The following is an 18254-nucleotide window of genomic DNA, read 5'->3' as shown; positions in this document are numbered from 1 at the left end:
GGCATAACACAGACATGGGTTTCTCAGGGGCAGGAATGGTTGCTGGATGTTCCAGGGTTTAGAACAGTTAACAAGAATAGGGAGGGGGGAAAAGAGGAGGGGGTGTAGCACTGCTAATCAGAGAGGGTATCACAGCTACAGAAGTGAACATTATCGAGGAAGGTTTGCCTAATGAGTCATTATGGGTGGAAATTAGGAACAGTAAGGCAGCAATCACCTCAGTAGGGGTTAAATACAGGCCCCCCAATAGAAGCAGGGAGATTGAAGAAAGCATAGGTCGGCAGATTTTGGAAAAGTGTGAATGGAATAGGGTAGTTGTAATGGGTGACTAACTTTCCCAATATTGATTGGAACCTCCTTCCAGCAGATGATTTGGAAGGAGCTGTTTTTGTAAGGTGTGTTCAAGAGGGTTTCCTAACTCAGTACGTTGACAGGCCGACAAGGGAAGAGACCATTTTGGATTTGGTACTCAGCCATGAGCTGGGGCAGGTGTCAGATCTTGCGGTGGGAGAGCATTTTGGTGATCGTGACCACAACTGCCTCATCTTCTACATAGCTATGGAGAAGGAGAGAAGCAGGCACAATGGAAGGATATTTAGTTGGGGAAAAGGAAACTATGATACTATCATACTGTGTTACGAAGCATGGACTGGGAGCAATTGTTCCATGGAAAGGGCTCTATAGACATGTGGAGACTGATTAAGGAACAGTTGTTGCGAGTGATGCATAAATGTGTTCCTCTGAGACAGGCAAGAATATAAAGGAACCTTGGATGACGAGAGCGGAGGAGCTTCTCGTCAAAAGAAATAAGGCAACATATGTAAGGTGTAAGAAGGAAGGGTCTTGCTCAGCTCTAAAGGATTAGAGGCAGGCGAGGAAAAAGCTCAAAAATAGTCTGAGGAGAGCCAGGAGGGAGCAGGAAAAAGGCTTGGCAGGAACGATTAGGGAGAATCTAAAGGCATTTTGCACATATGTGAAGAATAAGAGAATGATAAAAGAAAGAGTATGGACGATCAGGGATAGCATAGGGAACTTGTATATAGAGTCTGAGGAGGTAGGGGAAGCCCTAAATGAGTTTTTTGCTTCCGTCTTTACAAAAGAAAAGGACTTTGTAGTCAATGAAACCATTGAGGAGGAGGTAATCCTGCTGCAACAGATAGATTGAGGAAGCTGATGTGTTGAAAATTTTGATAAACATTAATATTGACAAGTCACCAGGGCCAGACCAGATTTGGCCTCGGCTGCTTTGGGAAGCGAGAAATATGATTGCTTCGCCGCTTGCGAAGATCTTTGCATCCTCGCTCTCCACCGAATTCGTACCTGAGGACTGGAGGGAGGCAAATGTAATTCCTTTCTTCAAGAAAGGACATAGGGAAATCCCCGGAAATTACAGACCAGTAAGTCTCACGTCTGTCATCTGCAAGGTGTTAGAAAGGATTCTGCGGGATAGGATTTATGACCATCTGGAAGAGCATGGCTTGATTAAATGCAGTCAGCACGGCTTTTTGAGGGGCAGGTCATGCCTCACGAAACTTATTGAGTTCTTTGAGGATGTTACTAGAAAAGTTAATGAGGGTTGAGCGGTGAATGTTGTGTATCTGAACTTCAGCAAGGCATTTGATGAGGTTCCCCATGGTAGGCTCGTTCAGAATGTCAGGAGGAATGGGATACAGGGAGAATTAGCTGTCTGGATATAGAATTGGCTGGTCGACAGAAGTGGTTGTGGAAGGAAAATATTCTGCCTAGAAGTCAGTGGTGAGTGGTGTTCCACGGGGCTCTGTTCTTGGGCCTCTACTCTTTGTAATTTTTATTAGTGACTTGGATGATGAGATTGAAGGATGGGTTAGCAAGTTTGCAGAGGACACAAAGGTTGGAGGTATCATTGACAGTATACAGGATTATTGCAGGCTGCAGCACGACATTGCCAGGATGCAGAGATGGGCTGAGAGGTGGTAGATGGAATTCAATCTGGATAATTGCATGTTGATGCATTTTGGAAGGTCGAACTTGAAAGTTGAGTACAGGACTAAAGGCAGCATTATTGGCAGTGTGGAGGAACAGCGGGATATTGGTGTGCAGGTACATATATCCCTTAAAATTTTCACCAAGTTGGACAGGGTTGTTAAGAAGGCATATGGTGTTTTTGGCTTTCATTAACAGGGGGATTAAGTTTAAGAGCCGTGAGATCCTGTTGCAGCTCCATTTACTCATACCCCTCTACTTATTCTCCCATTTCCTCATACTCCGACACTGAATTCTCCTGCTTTTTCATATAACGATACTAATTCTGCCATTTCCTCATATCCCAGTATGATTCTCTCATTTTCTGATGCCCGAGTTTAAATCTCGCATTTAGGAGTGCCCTACTCTAATTCTACATTTTAATGGTGACTTGCACCAAATATCACTGAGCACCACTTCTTCCATTAACTATGTAGCTGCAATGATTCTCCCATGTCGTGGTCCACTGCTGTAATTCACCAATTTTGGCGTTCACTGCATCAAATTCTCAAATTGCCAATTCTGCACTAATCCACCCTTTTGTCATGAACTGAAGAAACTCTCCCACTGAGTATTGCCTTGCCCCAACTCTCCTGTTTTGCAATTTCCTGACAAACATCTTCCACATAATGGTTTACTGCTCAAAGTTTTTTCATTAATTTCGCCCTGCATCGAATGCCCACTTTCCTGCACTTTACAACATTTCTCCGACTGACTGATTCCTGCCCGTGTTCTCCCATTTAACTATGCTCTGTTCCAACTCTGCATGCTTTAAGCACCCCACACCAATTCTCGAATTCAATAATGCCCTGAAACAATTCTCATGTTCATTGATACCCAAACCAACTTCTCCCAGTGTTGGGAACGCCACTCTGACTCTCTGAGATAGTGGTGCCATACCCCAATTCGCTGTTAAAGTTCCACTGTGCAATTTTTCCATTTTGTGGTTCGTGCAACAATTGTCCCAAACACAGCTTCACTTCCGTGCACCATTCTCCCATTTTCGAATCCTGCACGAATCTTCTTTTCATCAGCAGCTTCACCTCCACCACATTTAAAATTATTCAGCACCAGTTCTCCCACGTCTTCCACCAATTCTCTACTTTCGTGACATCGCCACCAACTCTCCCATTATTGATGCCCTGCGTCAATTGTCCCATTGCGTTGTTTCCTGATACACTTCCTCCACGTATTGGCTTCCCTGCTCCAAAGTTTTTTTTTCATTTCTTGGTGGGCGGACTCGAATCTCGACTTTACTGCTGCTTGCAAAATTGTTCCTTCTCAATGATTCCCTGCCCCTATTCTCCCATTGAGAGGTGTTCTGCTAAAATTCTTTAATGAATAGGCAATTTGTACTAATTTTCCAATGTAATGGCACTGTGCAGCAATTCTCCCATTTACTGATACCCAACAATTCTCCCACTGCCTGACACCCTGACACCTGTCGTGGAAATTTAATCGACTCGAATCAACTGCTTGCAAGAGCAAAGGAAAGGCTTTTTTTTCAACCTCTGCATGCAGAGCGGCCAATATACTTGGCAAAAGTGCCTTATGTAAGTGCTGTGAACAAACTTCACATATTCGTGATCCTTATCACATGCTCAAGGACAAGTGTTGGGAAAGATTCGAGCTCATATTTTCTCATTCCCATGCCTTGGACATAATTGTCTTTATGTTTTCCGAAGCTTTTTTTCTGAACTCGGCTGCTCGCAAGGCCAGGTGAAATGTTTGCAAAGTTCCACAAAGACAAACTGACTCCTCCACGCAGAATTTAGGAAAGTATTTGCATATTTCAGCGAAGCATTAAATTTTGCAAAACATTCTCTGACAGATTTCACAGTAAATGTTAATTTTGTTAATTTTCCTTTGCATTTTTCAATTTTTTGTCATTTTACAACAAGGACAACAACCAAAAAAAAAAGCCAGATTGCTATATATCAAAAATAATTTATGAACACCAGGCATTTCCTCAGACACCACCTAACTCTAACAAAGCTTTGTGGTGTTTTTTTCCATTTCCCTGGTTTGCCTGATACACAGCCCATCTTCACACGTCACATTCGTCAATGTCGCTGTAGGGTGCGGACAAGCAATCGGATTTTCCTTCTTTGGGGCCACTGATAGTTTAGCATTTCGTATCTTACTGCATTCATAAGCAAGTGGTGTAGGCAGGTACACAACTAAGGTCTTATTCAAAGCAATATGAGTAAGACCAGTCCTACAACTAGTAGAACGATAAGGGTCCATTACTCCCATCTTCCATAAGGGACGTGAGCCATCGGGAGGAGAAGTCATCTGCTCGTGGAGGCGGTCATTTAGCTGCCTTCATACCATTTATTAAACTAGTAATATCTTGGGACTCATCAGGAACATTAATACAGCACGAGGTACCTAACGTTTTGCAGACACCCCCTCTCTCGGCCGTCAGGATGTCTAGTACGAATCGATTTTGTGTCACTGCTTCCTAACCGCCATTAACTCAGTGTTAATGAGTGCTAGGCCTTCCTCCGTCTCATTTGCGAATACACCATATGCGAGGATGTTCTGCGAGTGTGTACCCATTCCAATGCAGAGGGATGCCCCTTCGAATTCTGCAATTGCTGCCTTTTAGGGCGAACACTGTTGTGTTTGGTGGACAGTATTGCGGTGTAGCAGCACCCCTTTCTCCGCGGGGGAGTGGTGGTACCCTTTCTCGCCACCTGCCCATATTAACCTGCCATCCTGATTAGATTAGATTACTTACAGTGTGGAAACAGGCTTTTCCGCCCAACAAGTCCACACACACCAGCCGAAGCGCAACTCACCCATACATTTACCTAACACCTAACACTACACGCAATTTAGCATGGCCCATTCACCCTACCTGCACATCCTGGTGACTGTGGGAGGAAACTCATGCAGACACAGGGAGAATGTGCAAACTGCACACTGTCAGTCGCCTGAGGCAGGAATTAAACCGGCTTCTTCACACTGTGAGGCAGCAATGCTAACCACTGTGCCACCATGCCGCTCATGGTCTGAACATTGATAAAGGAACAAGCAATGTTTATGGTCGTATCATTCGTGTATGTTGCTGTACAAGAGTCATTGTTCAAGTACAGCATCAAGGTACACTGTGAGATACCCAAAAGGAGTCTCCCCCGATTGGTGCAAATACAAGTTTCTCCCCTGCAATCCACTATCTGCAATGCTGTGGACGGTAGCGTGTCAGGCTTGGGGCTGTAGTTCGCCTGGAGTTCGGGTGGTGACACGAGATTTGCCCAAATTGCCACCCACTATCACGGTCAGGCTAGTGGAAGCAGACAGCTGGCATTTCTCGCCAGGCTCTCAGTAATTTGCTGGGCAATCTACCTTTGGGCTGTGTGCAAACATATCCAACAAGTGTAGCCAACGTCTAATCTCTCGTTTTGTCTTATGACCAAAGCACATGCTCTGTTCCCTTCACATCAAACAATGATCCTTCGCAGCTCCCAACCTACTGGCGTCGCATTTATGCCATTTATATCCAGCAGGCAAATCCCCCTCCTGCTTTAAATTCGCTTTCTCGTCACGGCCGTCTCCCTTCTGGTTCGCGTGTGTCAATAATGCCCTTTGCCCGGCTTGGGGTTAGGTCCATGATCTGGTTGCCATGCCCCACTGCTCCTATCGTCTGTAGTACATTCTGCACTGCATCTCGGAGGGCGGGGGTGGGGCGACTGCACCACTATATTCACCTGTCTATAGATGTCAGAGAAGGATCTATATATTCCACACCACGAGACTCCCTCATTGCTCTTCTGAGTCTTACTTTGATCATAGAATATTTATTTCCCATGTCAGGTGCCCCTTTTGCCATGGTGGCTACTACTAAATGCCAGTCACTGGCGCGGCATGGATCCCTGCATAAATCTTAATTATCCAATTTATAGTCGTCCTTGTTACTGAACGGCTATGGGTCGCATGTAAAGATCCACTTCGTCCTATCAGTTAAGAATACCGTCAGCTGCTGCATCCCAGACGCCCCTGCCCTTATGAATAGTCCTACCAGGGCGCTTGCTAGCAGTGTGAACTGGGGCAGCCCCACACTTGCTTAAGTCTTCTAATAAATACTTGCTCTAAATTTGTTTTGGTGTTGTGCGATGTCTCCTCAGTCCCAGCTGCAAGTTTGTAAGGGCTGGCGTGTATCCACGTGGCTGTTCCGGCGACCTTAACAGCTATCTGTGCTGTAAGGCGTACTTGAAACGGTCCCAGCCACCTCTTCGCCTTCCTGTTTTCCCTCCTGAAGTCTTTCACCACCATTCAGGCTCCAGGTTATAGATCGTACATCTTCCCTTCTGCTGATTGGGGTAGTGCTGTCTTCACTTGAATCTGTATTTGGGACAGAAGTGCAGAGAGTTTCATGCAGTAACACAACGCCTCATCCACACAGTGGCCTGTTATCTGGCTTTCCTTACGTCTTGGGACAATTCCTGTGTTTGACGGCCTACCAAACAAAATTTCAAACGGGCTAAGGTTAGCGCTCCCTCTCCTCCTAGATCTCATACACATTAGCACAATTGGAAGTGCCTTTGTCCATGTCATCCCTATATCCTCACAGCATTTTCTCAATATATTTTTTAAGGTAGAATGTTCTCTTTCCGCTGCCCTACCGCTCGTTTGGTGGTAGGCACAGTGTTATCCCATGTTTATTCCCAAATACTCACTAATCTGCTGTAGGGCATTATGGACAAATGGTGTCCCACTGTCACTACTAAGCCTAGAGTGTAGGTTTGCTCGCTGAGCTGTAGGTTTGATATCTAGACGTTTCAGTACTTGGTTTATGGAGGTTAGTGGGCTAGTGTAGGATAAGTGGGCTTGGATCGGCGCAACATCGAGGGCCAAAGGGCCTGTACTGCCCTGTATTTTTCTATGTTCTATGTTCTAGGTAACATCATCAGTGACGAACGCCAAGTGAAGAGAAGCTGTTGTCTCCTGCTTTCTAGTTATATGTTTGTCCAAGGTGGGGTTGCTGGGGTTCGTGGTGATGCCATTTCCTGTTCGTTTTCTGAGGGGTTGATAGATGCTATCTAGATATATGTCTTTTTTTATGGCGTTGTGGTTGGAGTGCTAGGCCTCAAGGAATTCTCTGGCATGTCTTTGCTTAGCCTGTCCCAGGATAGATGTGTTGTCCCAGTCAAAATGGTGTTTAAATTTCATCCGCGTGAAGGGCTACGAGGGAGAGAGGGTCATGTCTTTTTGTGGCTAGGTGGTGTTCTGTATCCTGGTGGCTAACGTTCTTCCTGTTTGTCCTACGTATTGTTTGTGGCAGTCCTTGCATGGAATTTTGTATATGACGTTGGTTTTGTCCATGGGTTGTACTGGGTCTTTTAAATTTGTTTGTTTTGTTTGAGACTGTTCATGGGATTCAGAGAGGTCTTAATAGTCTGGCTGCCACTTCTGAGACTTCATTGATGTATGAAAAGGTCGATAGGGTTTCTGGCTGTGTTCGGTCTACTTGTCGTGGTTTGTTCCTGAGGAATCTGTGGACGGTATTTTTTAAGTGTCCGTTCTTCTTGAATACATTTTATAGGTGTTTCTCCTCTGTTTTCCAAAGTTCGTCTGTGCTGAAATGTGTGGTGGTTCGTTGGAATAGTGTTCTGATACAGCTTCCTTTTTGCGTGTTGGGATGGTTGCTGGTGTAGTTAAGTATTGGGTCAGTGTTTGTCGGTTTGCTGTATATGCAGACACACCAGATAATTCCGAGAGGCCTCTTAGTCCAATCACAACGCCATAAACAAACACATAGATCGATTTACCATCTGTCAACCCCTCAGAAAACGAATAGGAAATGATATCACCACAAACCCCAGGAATCCCATCCATTACAAACTTATAAATAGAAAGCAGGACACAACATCTTCACTTCACTTCACTTCACTTGGAGATCGCCACTGATGATGTTACCTAGCCAGGTAATGAAACGTCTGGATAACAAACCTACAGCTCAGCGAGCAAACCTACACCCTAAACCTCAACCGGAGCTATAAACCTTCACAAACCTTGGGACTACTAAGCCTCTCAGGCATGCTCCATCTCGCAATTATTTCAGTTAGGAAAGCTTTGGTTATGGCACTGGCATTTTGTTTTGCCGTGGGGGACGCTTGCACCCATTTGGAAAACATATCAACTATTACCAGACAATACCTTCTTCCTTCGCAGGGTGTTAGTTCTGTCAAATCCAGTTGTAAATGTTCAAATTGTTTTTGGGGTTTCGGAAGTGATACATGACTCATCTGTATTCCCCTCCCCACATTATTGTAGCAGAGATAACACATCGTTCACAATATTTCTGGAAGTAATGAGTAAATCCCTCAGTGTACCAATGTGCTGAAATGCTGTCATATCGCCCCTCTTTTGACACATGTTCCTTACCGTCTGTCAATTTGGCATAGAATGGAAATAATGTTCGTGGTAGAAAGGGTTTAACATTGGGGCCACACCATACCCGTTACCTCAAACTGAACTCTGCTTTATCCCACTCAAACGTGTCTTCAAGCCTGTACTTCGACTGTGACTCCCGTACGTCTGCTGTTGGGGTCAGGATTTTTGTCATTCCCATGTCAAACTGATCATTTACCGGCTGCTGGGCTGCCCTCCTTGCCGCTGAGTCTGCCCTTGCATTTCCTTGAGAAACGGAATCGTTATTTTTCGTGTAGGCTTCATATTTACACACAGCGATTGATTTAGGCAATAGGACCGCTTCCAAGAGGTCAGAAATCTGATCACGGTGTGTGATGGGCTTTCCGGTGAAGGCCAAGAAGTCCCTGTATTTCCATTGGGTTCTAACATCATGTGCAACTCCGAATGCGTATCTGCTATCGGTTAAACTTTCACTGTCTTTCCCTTAGCCAATTTACATGCCTCAGTCAATGCCATCAGCTCCGCTGCTTGCGCTGACAGTTGAGAAGGGAGTGATCCCGCTTTGAATACCTCATGGGTAGTTACTACAGCATCCCCAATACAATTCTGGCCTATCTCCTTGCTCCTCAATGCTGAACCATCCACAAAAAAACCCCGCCATATTTGGATTCTGAAGTGGCGAATTATGCAAGTCTTGTCTAGGCAGCACATTTAATTAATTACAGCGATACAATCATGTGGGTCTCCGTCTCCTTCTCTAGTGAGAGGACTTGCAGCATTAAGGATGTTACATCGTTTTATTGCAATGTTAGGCTTCTCCAAGAACACAGTATTGTATCTGAGTTAACGTACTGCCGACGCATGTGCTGTCTTTTGCTCGGAAAGCAGTAAGGATACTGCTTGTGCAATCAGTTTGGTTAAGTCGCCATAGCCGATTATATAGCAACCACAGCTCGCAGGCATTTACGCAATCCTGCCGCTACGAGGTCTAGCTTAGCCGAAAAATAAGCTGCCAGCCTGAATTTTTCCCCATGATCCTGCAACAACACAGATGTCATGCAGCCATGTTTTTCATCTACCATTTGACAGAAGGCTTGTTTGGATTCGGAATCCCCAGTGTAGGTGTACTTTGAAACGTCTTTTTCAATTCAACTCGGCCACTGGGATCCATTGCAACGGACCTTGGTTCTGCTACCCTTTTCCATGGGCAATGTCACTTCAGGGCGCCTCAAGATTTGTGTAATGTGGGATAAACGTTCTTCAGTAGGAGCGTATGCACAAAAAGGATAGCAATTGTTTCCTCATGTGAGGCCTTGGAATTTGCTGAATTACTTGCACTCTGACTTGACCAATGGCCTTCCCTTGTTCAGATATTAAGTGACTGAAGAACTTCTCTTGTTGTTGCATAAATTGAAGCTTTGCGAGACTGGCTTTGTGCCCTTTCCTCGTGCAATGCAAGGGAATCCTTCTCAAATTGTTCCTCTGTCGGTGCTACTATTAAGCAATCGTCTACAGATTGCAGAAGCGCAGACCCAGGGGTTAAAACAAGAGTCTCCAGACTCCTGCGTAGAGCCTCATTATATATGGTGGGTGACTCACAGTAACATTTACAAACTAGTGTGAACTCATAAGATTTCATTTTGAATGAATAAGTGAAGCAGAATTGACTATCTGGATGCACCATTCCACTAAAGAATGTATTTGCTAAATCCACAGCAGGGAACCATTTACTGTCCGGTGGAAATTGAACTAATACAGTATAGGGTTTGGAAACACTTGATGCGCCCAGGACAACACTGCTATTGACTGCCTGCCGGTCTTGAACAAACCTGCATTCCTCCGGTTCACTTGGAATTTTTGCCTTTTTGATCAGAAAAATGGGAGTTCTCACCGGTGAGTTTACACAGGGGATTATCTCTCTAGCCTTTGGGAAGGACTGAAAGACTGGAGTAACTACATCCATGGCCTCGGGTTTTAATGGGTATTGTGCCCTGCAAGGACGATACTCCGACTTCGTGGTTACTCGTATTGGTTCACAACCTCGTATATGCCCCACATCATGTTTGCCTTTTACCCATAATTCAGTAGGGACCGTTATTAATCTTGTGTCTGAGAAGTTTATCTTAAGGAAACGCCAGGCCAGCCTTCAAGGCTCTTCAGGGCTAGAGGGGGTTACCTCGACTGTTCTATTGCCTGAGTTAGACAAATTAATTTCTTCCTATATGTCCACACATCTGCATTGAACCACATACCCACATCGTCCCAGAACATCCAACATTTCGTTCTTTATGCCTTTAGTACCCATGGCCCCAAATCCTGCCACCAGTCACTGGACACCTTCGCCAGTGACACGCGAGGAGCATAGCCTTCCACATCAAAAATATAGAGTTTACTTGCCGTCGCAGGTACTTTACATAAGTTCACACTGACTGCACATCTGCCATCTCTTCAAATAAAATTCGCACAATAACAACTGACCTGGTTTAACCAATCTCCTGAACCAATACTTCTCTTATGGTTCCTCAGGGATATCGTGGTGTATGTGTGCTGTGCAGTGCAGCATATTCCTGCAAAAAAAAAAATCGGTGTTAATAGGATTAACATGGTTACCTGCTTCCAGGGCGAGTGAATTGCTCACTGAACTCATTGCTCTCTGGCTTAATAGCCACTCATAGACATACACCAGGGGTGGTGGGTTGTATTTTACAGTTTACACTTGTGAATCTTCCCTTTGAATTACCTGTAAGCCTGTCGGTGTACTGAGCAAATACAACCCCAGTCTCACTATGAGATCCTAAGCCATCAAGTGTAAAGGACAGAATTCCGCTAGCAGAATTGAGAATTAGAATGGATACACATTACTGATTTCACACAATATGGGTGCGGTAAAACTCTCTCATATCAGGATGCCTGATTACTCCATTGAGTTCAGGAACATTCCACTCAGCTTTATTGGTGTCAACTCTCTGAACTGTCTTGATTTGAGGAGTGAATATGCTGGCCATGGATCTACCAACAAGGGAACAGGTATACCTTCCACATATAACATAGAGGTAGGCATCGACATATACGCATCATTGTTATATTGAACATATTGTCCACACTTCGCAATCTCAATGTCCAATATAGATTTGGGATACATCTCAGTGCCCGTTATGTTAGTAGAAGTGATTAGCATTAGGGATTCTTCGTTGCCAAGAATAAAGGAAAGAGGTTAACCTGTACCTTGTGGCCTGCCCACCTCAACCTCAGTCGTCCCCTGTCAGTCACCATGCTGTCCAGCCTCCAGGACCGATTGAGGCTGTCTGTGCGGGCACTGTCTGGACCAGTGGTCCATTGCTCCACAAAAAAAAGCACCAGCCAGATCTATCTCTGCAAGCACACTTTCGCGATCCCTTCCTCTTTTGCGAACTCCACCTGTGCCTCTCTCTTTTCCCGCAGCCCCTACCTCCAATGGCTGAACGACCATTTGCATCATAATAAGCTGAGGTTCATGTGATTGCTGTTCCCTCTTTAATTTCCGGTTGTGGTTCTCTTGAGCCAGTAGTTTTTCAGCATGTATCACGTATTGTTCTATCGAATTCAACTTTCCCGTGTCCCAGGTAATACATGTATATTATTTTTATTTTGTTGTTTCGTACTTCATTCCATTGATGAAGCTGCTCCTCAGGTGTGCCTCATACGATGTGATCTCAGCCGTCGTTATGTCCTTGGGTGGTATCAGTCCACAATAGACGTTATCGACTTTCGTGAGGCGCTAAAGATACTGGGACATTGTCTCGACTTCTTTAGGGATTCTTGCTTCAATTGATTGTGGGTACGATATGCTATTGGTGATTCAGCAGACCCTGAGGCAGCGACCGTTGACTTGGAATCTTCGTGAAGTGTATCTCGTAGGGGGGCTGTAGCTCTTCGAGGGAACCCATTAAGGTCAGGATCTAATCCAGTCTTAAGACACTGTCCAGCTTCATTAGATTGTTTTCCGTGTGTCTGTGCATGTGCACTGGTGTTTATACGTGTACTTGATCTATCTTTATTTCGAGATTTTCTTTCCCTGAAATCAGGCTAAGCTTTCAACATGTGATAAGCACTCCAATTCACAGGTTCTATTTTACCCTTCCATTTCTCCTTCTTTCTCTCCTCCAATGGTGACCTCAGCATTTGCAACTGAATATTACTAAAACTTCCTTCCTCCAGATAAACACATTCCATGATTTACATTTTTAACTGTTTTTCAGAAACTGGGCCATAATTATTCAGCATATATTCTATTTTTTCTTTACCATTCCGAGTTATCTGTCGACCCTCTTTTTGTTTGCGCTTGCTGGAGCCGATTTTCATGGATATTGGAAAAGTGTTCATCTCTCTCTGTCTGTCTCTCCGTCTGTCTATCTGTCTATCTCTCTCTCTCTCTCTCTCTCTCTCTCTCTCTCTCACGATACCATAATCTTCTCTTTGCCAATATAACTTGCTTTTACCTCCGGAGTTCCCGTCTCATTGGGCGCGACCGCCTCATTGCCTTGGTTTTCAAAAACCAAGAACCAACGTAACCGGTACAGCTTTGGTGACTCCAACGCTGCCCATGGTGGCTCCAAGTCTCAAACCACCGTTAATGTTGCTGTGTCATAAACTCTCTAGAGTTGAGTATTACTCGAATACCGCACGGGAGTTCACTGGTCCCTCTTCCTGGTTCGTCTATTCTCTTCAAACGAGTCTCTATGTCTGATTTAGCCACAACTCTTACCCTGACCCTATTCGATTCGGAACGCGACTCTGGGGCGATCCACTTATCCCCAGTCCTCTCACTCAAAGGGGCCAATTCAGTGCTCGAAACAAAGTGAAAAACCTTCACGGCAGTGGCGCGTACACCTCCTGGGAATCTTCAAAATCTTACCCAGTTGCAGGGCCCCAGGCGAGCCCCCGAGTTTACTGACGTGGAATTTCAATCGACCCGACGCAAATGCTACCACGAGGAAAGAAAAAGTTTATTTTTGAAATTTGCAGAATGGACCCGACACATTTGCAAGACGCCTCATAAAATGGACGCCTGACGGTTTTCAAATATCCCCTTTATACTATATATCATCTTCCCTCATCACACCTCAAGGCAGGAACATGGATCAGTCGAGTTCCTTTCCACACATGGAGTTGCTTTTTCTAATTCATTGCTTTTTCTAATTCATTGACTGCTGATATAATAGATTATTGGCCTTGAGAATCAGCTGAAAATTAGTTTGAACTTTACATTTTTGCTGTCTTTTTGCAAAGTTAGGTCCATACTTCTTTGTTTCAACCATGCTTTCACAGATTTCACCAAAAATGATAATTTTCCATTACAGGGGATCAGGCTGACAGTGACTCAATAAGTGTGATGGAGTGAGGATGATAGTGACACAATGAGGGTGAGGTGTCAGTGTGGTAGTGATGCAGACTGTGTGAGTGGATCAGGCCGATAGTTACGCAGCGCGGGGGGTCAGAGTGATAGTGATGCAGTAAGTCTGAGGGATCAGATCAATAGTGACGCAGTAAGTGTGAGGTGGTCAGGGTGATAGTGAAGCACTTCATGTGAGGGGTCACTGTGACAGTGACGCAGTAAGAGTGAGTGGTCAGGCTGATAGTGACGCGGTAATTGGAAGGAGATCAGGCTGATAGTGATGCAGTAAGTGTTACTGTGTCAGGCTCATCCTGACGCATAAAGTGGGAGGGGACAGGGTGATAGTGACGTAGTAAGTGTGATGGGGTCGGGCAGCGACTGACGCAGTGAGTGTGAGACAGTCAGGGTGATAGTGAGGGAGGAAGTGTGTGCGTTCAGACTGGTAGTGACACAGTAAGTTGAGGGTGTCAGGCTGATAGTGGCCAATAAAAGTGAGATGTTAGGGGAATGGTGACGCAGTAAGTGTGAGGTGTCAGTCTGTTAGTGATGCGGTAAATGTGAGGAGTCAGTCTGATAGTGAAGCATTAAGTTTGAGCGGGTCAGGCTGATAGAGACACAGCAAGTGTGGTGGGGTCAGGCTGATAATGTCACAGTATGTATGAGGGGTCAGGCTGATACTGATGAAGTAAGTGTCGGTGAGTCAGAGTGATCCTAATGCAGGAAGTGAGAGGAGACAAAGTGATAGTGATGCAGTGAGTGTGAGGGGGTCAGCGTGATGGCGACAGAGTAAGTGTGAGTGTTCAGGCTGATATTGATGCAGTATGTTCAGGGCGTCAGGCTAATACTGGCCAGTAAGTGTTAACTGACAGGGTGATAGTGATGCAGGAAATGTGAGGAGTCAGACTGATAGACATGGTGAAATTGTGAGGGGTCAGGCTGATAGTGATGCAGGAAGTGTGCGAGTGTCAGGCTGATAGTGACGCAGTAAGTGTGTTGGGACCAGAGTGATAGGAATGCAATAAGTGTGAGTGGCTTTGGATGATAGTGACAGGTCAGTATGAGGGGGAGGATGGTAGTGATCCAGTGAGTGTGAGGTGTCAGGATGACAGTGAAGCAGACTGTGTGAATGTGTCATTGTGATAGTGACATGGCAAGTGTAATGGGGTCAGGGTGACAGTGACGCAGATGCTTTCAGGGGGTCAGGTTGTAGTGATGCAGTAATTGTGAGAGGTCAGGGTGATAGTGACGCAGTGAGTGTGAGATGTCAGTGTGATAGTTAAGCAGAACATTTGAGGGGCTAGGCTTATAGTGACGCAGTATGGGCAAGGGGTCAGGGTGACATTGATGAAGATGCACTCACAGGGCCAGGTTGTAATAAAGCTGTAAGTGTGAGTGTCTCAGGCTGATAGTGATGAAGTAAATGCGAGGGGGTAAGGCGGTTAGGGATGTAGTAAGTGTGCAGGGGTAGTGCTAGAAGTGACGCAGTAAATGTGAGTGTTGAAGCTGATAGTGATGCATTAAGTTTGAGGGATCAGGCTGATCTTGACGCAGTAAATGTGACGTTGTCAGGATGATAGTTACGCTGTAAGTGTATGGCGGCACAATGATCTTGACGCAGTATGAGTGGGGAGTCAGGGTGATAGTGACGCAGTAAGCATGAGTGGGTAAGCCTGATCGTGATGCAGTATATGTGAGGGAGTCAGCCTGGTGGTGGCGCAGTATGTGTGAAATGGTCAGGCTGATATTGATGCAGTTAGTGTGTTGGGGTCAAAGTGATAGTGACACAATAGGTGTAAGCGGCTCAGGATGATAGTGACACAGTGGATGTGAGATACCAGAGTGACAGTGACGCAGTAAGTGTAAGGGGTCAGGATGACAGTGACACTAAGTGTACGGCCCTCAGTGTGATAGTGCCACAGCAAGTGTGGGGTGTTAGGGTGTAAATGACGTCGTAAGTGAGAGAGGGGCCTTGCGATAGTGAAGCAGTACGTGTGAGCGAGTCAGGCTGATAATGACACAGTCAATGTGACGGGGCAGTGTTTTAGTGACAAGATAAGTGTGAGGCGTCAGTCTGATACTGACACAATAAATGTGATGGAATCAGGCTGATAGTGACACAGTAACTGTGAGGGGTCAGCCTGATAGTGACACAATAAGTGAAAGGATTCAGGGTGATAGTAACATGGGAAGTGTGAGGGCATGATTGAAAGTGACGCAATAAGTGTGTTGCGGTTAGGCCGATGGGGACGCAATAAAAATAAGGCCAGCAAGGTGAAATGGCAAAGACTGTGTGAGTGGGTCAGGGTGATAGCGACGCAGTAAATGTGAGGAGGTCAGGGTGAGAGTGACGCAGTAAATGAGAGAGGATCCGAGTGAGAGTGACGCAGTAAGTCTGAGTGGTCAGACTGATATTGACGCAGTAAGTATGAAGCGGTCAGGCTGAGAGTGACACAGTCAGCGTGAGGGGGAGAGTTTTAGTCGTATAGTAAGTGCGAGGCATCAGTCTGAAACTGATACAAAAAGTGTGAGTGGGTCAGGGTGATATTGACGTAGTACGTCTGAGGGGTCAGGCTGATAGTGACGGAATCAGTGTGATGGGGCAGAGTTTTAGTAACATGGTAAGCGTGAGGCGTCAGTCTGATACTGACACAAAATGTGTGATGGAATCAGGCTGATAGTGACGCAGTAGGTTTTAGGAGTGAGGGTGATATTAACATAGGAAGTGCGAGGGCGTCACTGATAGTGACGCAATATGTGTGTGGCAGTCAGGCTGATAGTCACGCAGTAAAAATGAAGATGTCAAGGTGAAATTAGTGCAGTAAGTGTGAGGATGGCAGATGGACAGTGATGCAGTAAGTGTGAGGGGTTCACGCTGATATTGAGGCATGCAAGTGTGAGGGGCCAGGTTGATAGTGACGCTGTGTGCCAGCGGGTCCGGCTGATAACGACGCAGAAAATGTGAGTGTCAGTGTGACAGTCATGCATTACGTGTGTGAGGGTCAGGGTGATAATGACAGAGAAAGTGTGAGGGGGTCAGGTTGATAGTGCTGCTATAATTGTGAGCTTGATCAGTGTGATAGTGAGGGGCTCAGGCTAATAGCGACACAGCAATTGTGAGGGGGTCAGGGTAGTAGTGACGCAAAACGTGTGAGCGGGTCAGGCTAATAGTGATGCAGTACGTGTGAGGTGTCAGGCTGATAGTGACGCAGTAAAGGTGAGAGTGTTGGTGTGCTAGTGATGCAGTAAGTGTGAGCCGCTCAGGATGATAGTGACTGAGTAAGTGTAAGGAGTCAGGATAATAGTAACATAGGAAGTGTAAGGACGTGACTGATCGTGACAAAGTAAGTGTTTGGCAGTCAGGCTGATAGTGACGCAGTCAAAATGAGGGTCTCGAAGTGAAAGTGGCGCAGTAAATGTGAGGGCGCCAGATGGATAGTGATGCAGTAAGTTTGAGGGGTTCACGCTGAAATTAAGGTGGTAAGTGTGAGGGGTCAGGTCCATAGTGCTGCAGTTATTGTCGGCGGGTCAGGCTGATAGTGATGCATTCATAGACCAAATATTCAGGGCGCACTGTAGTGGTGAATAGCGAGACTTCTCAAGGCTAAGATAAAAATCAATAGTTCTCGTTCCTGGTCATAAATCACAATGCTTCATTTTAAAATTGTCCTCTCCTGCTTCGAGATTCACCAATGAGGGAACAAAATTTAATTGCTCCACCCTGTTTATCTCTTCAAATATTTTGCAACTCTCAATGAGATTACCTCTCTTGTGTTGAAACTGTTAAAAAAAGACCGGATTTGCCCAATTTCAATTCACAGGATTAACGTTCATCCATGATATCAAGGCTAATCACCATTCGTGGTATTCCTCATATGGCATTAGTATCTTTCCTAAATTGAGGATTATAATTCCTCATACTGTAGTCCAAGTGCGGTCGAACAGAGCCACAATACATTGGAAATAATACTTCGTTCTCATGACCTGATATCCTTCTGCAGCTTTCACAACAGACTTCTACAACTGCTACTAGACTTCAATGACTTATTAAAAACTTCTCCAAGATGCAATTCTAAAAATCTGTACATCAGACTTTCTTCTTCAAATCTTCGACAAATAATCTCCACACATTTCCCTCCTGACAAGTATGATAAAGTCAAATCGTTGCTATTTATCAAATCATGAGGAACATGGATAGGTTGACTCGTGTTTTTCTGCTGGTGAGGAAGTCAAAACTTAGAAAACATCGGTTTTAAATTAGTGGGTAAGGATTTAAAAGGGACGTCAGGGGCAACATTTTCAGTCGTGTTCAGAATTAGCTGACAGAGAAATTGTTGGAGACTGGTACAACTGTAACATTTAATGGCATCTGGATGGATATATGAGTAACAAGGTTCAGAGGGATGTGGGCCAAATGTGGGCAAATGGGACCTATTAATTTCGGATAACTGTCCTCAATGGTCAAGTTGGAAAGAAGGGCCACTTTCCGTGTTGTATTGTTCAA

Source organism: Chiloscyllium punctatum, chromosome 30, assembly GCF_047496795.1.
Source record: "Chiloscyllium punctatum isolate Juve2018m chromosome 30, sChiPun1.3, whole genome shotgun sequence".
Taxonomy (NCBI): Eukaryota; Metazoa; Chordata; class Chondrichthyes; order Orectolobiformes; family Hemiscylliidae; genus Chiloscyllium; species Chiloscyllium punctatum.
The sequence above is the reverse complement of the archived record's forward strand: the minus strand, read 5'-3'. Positions refer to the sequence as shown.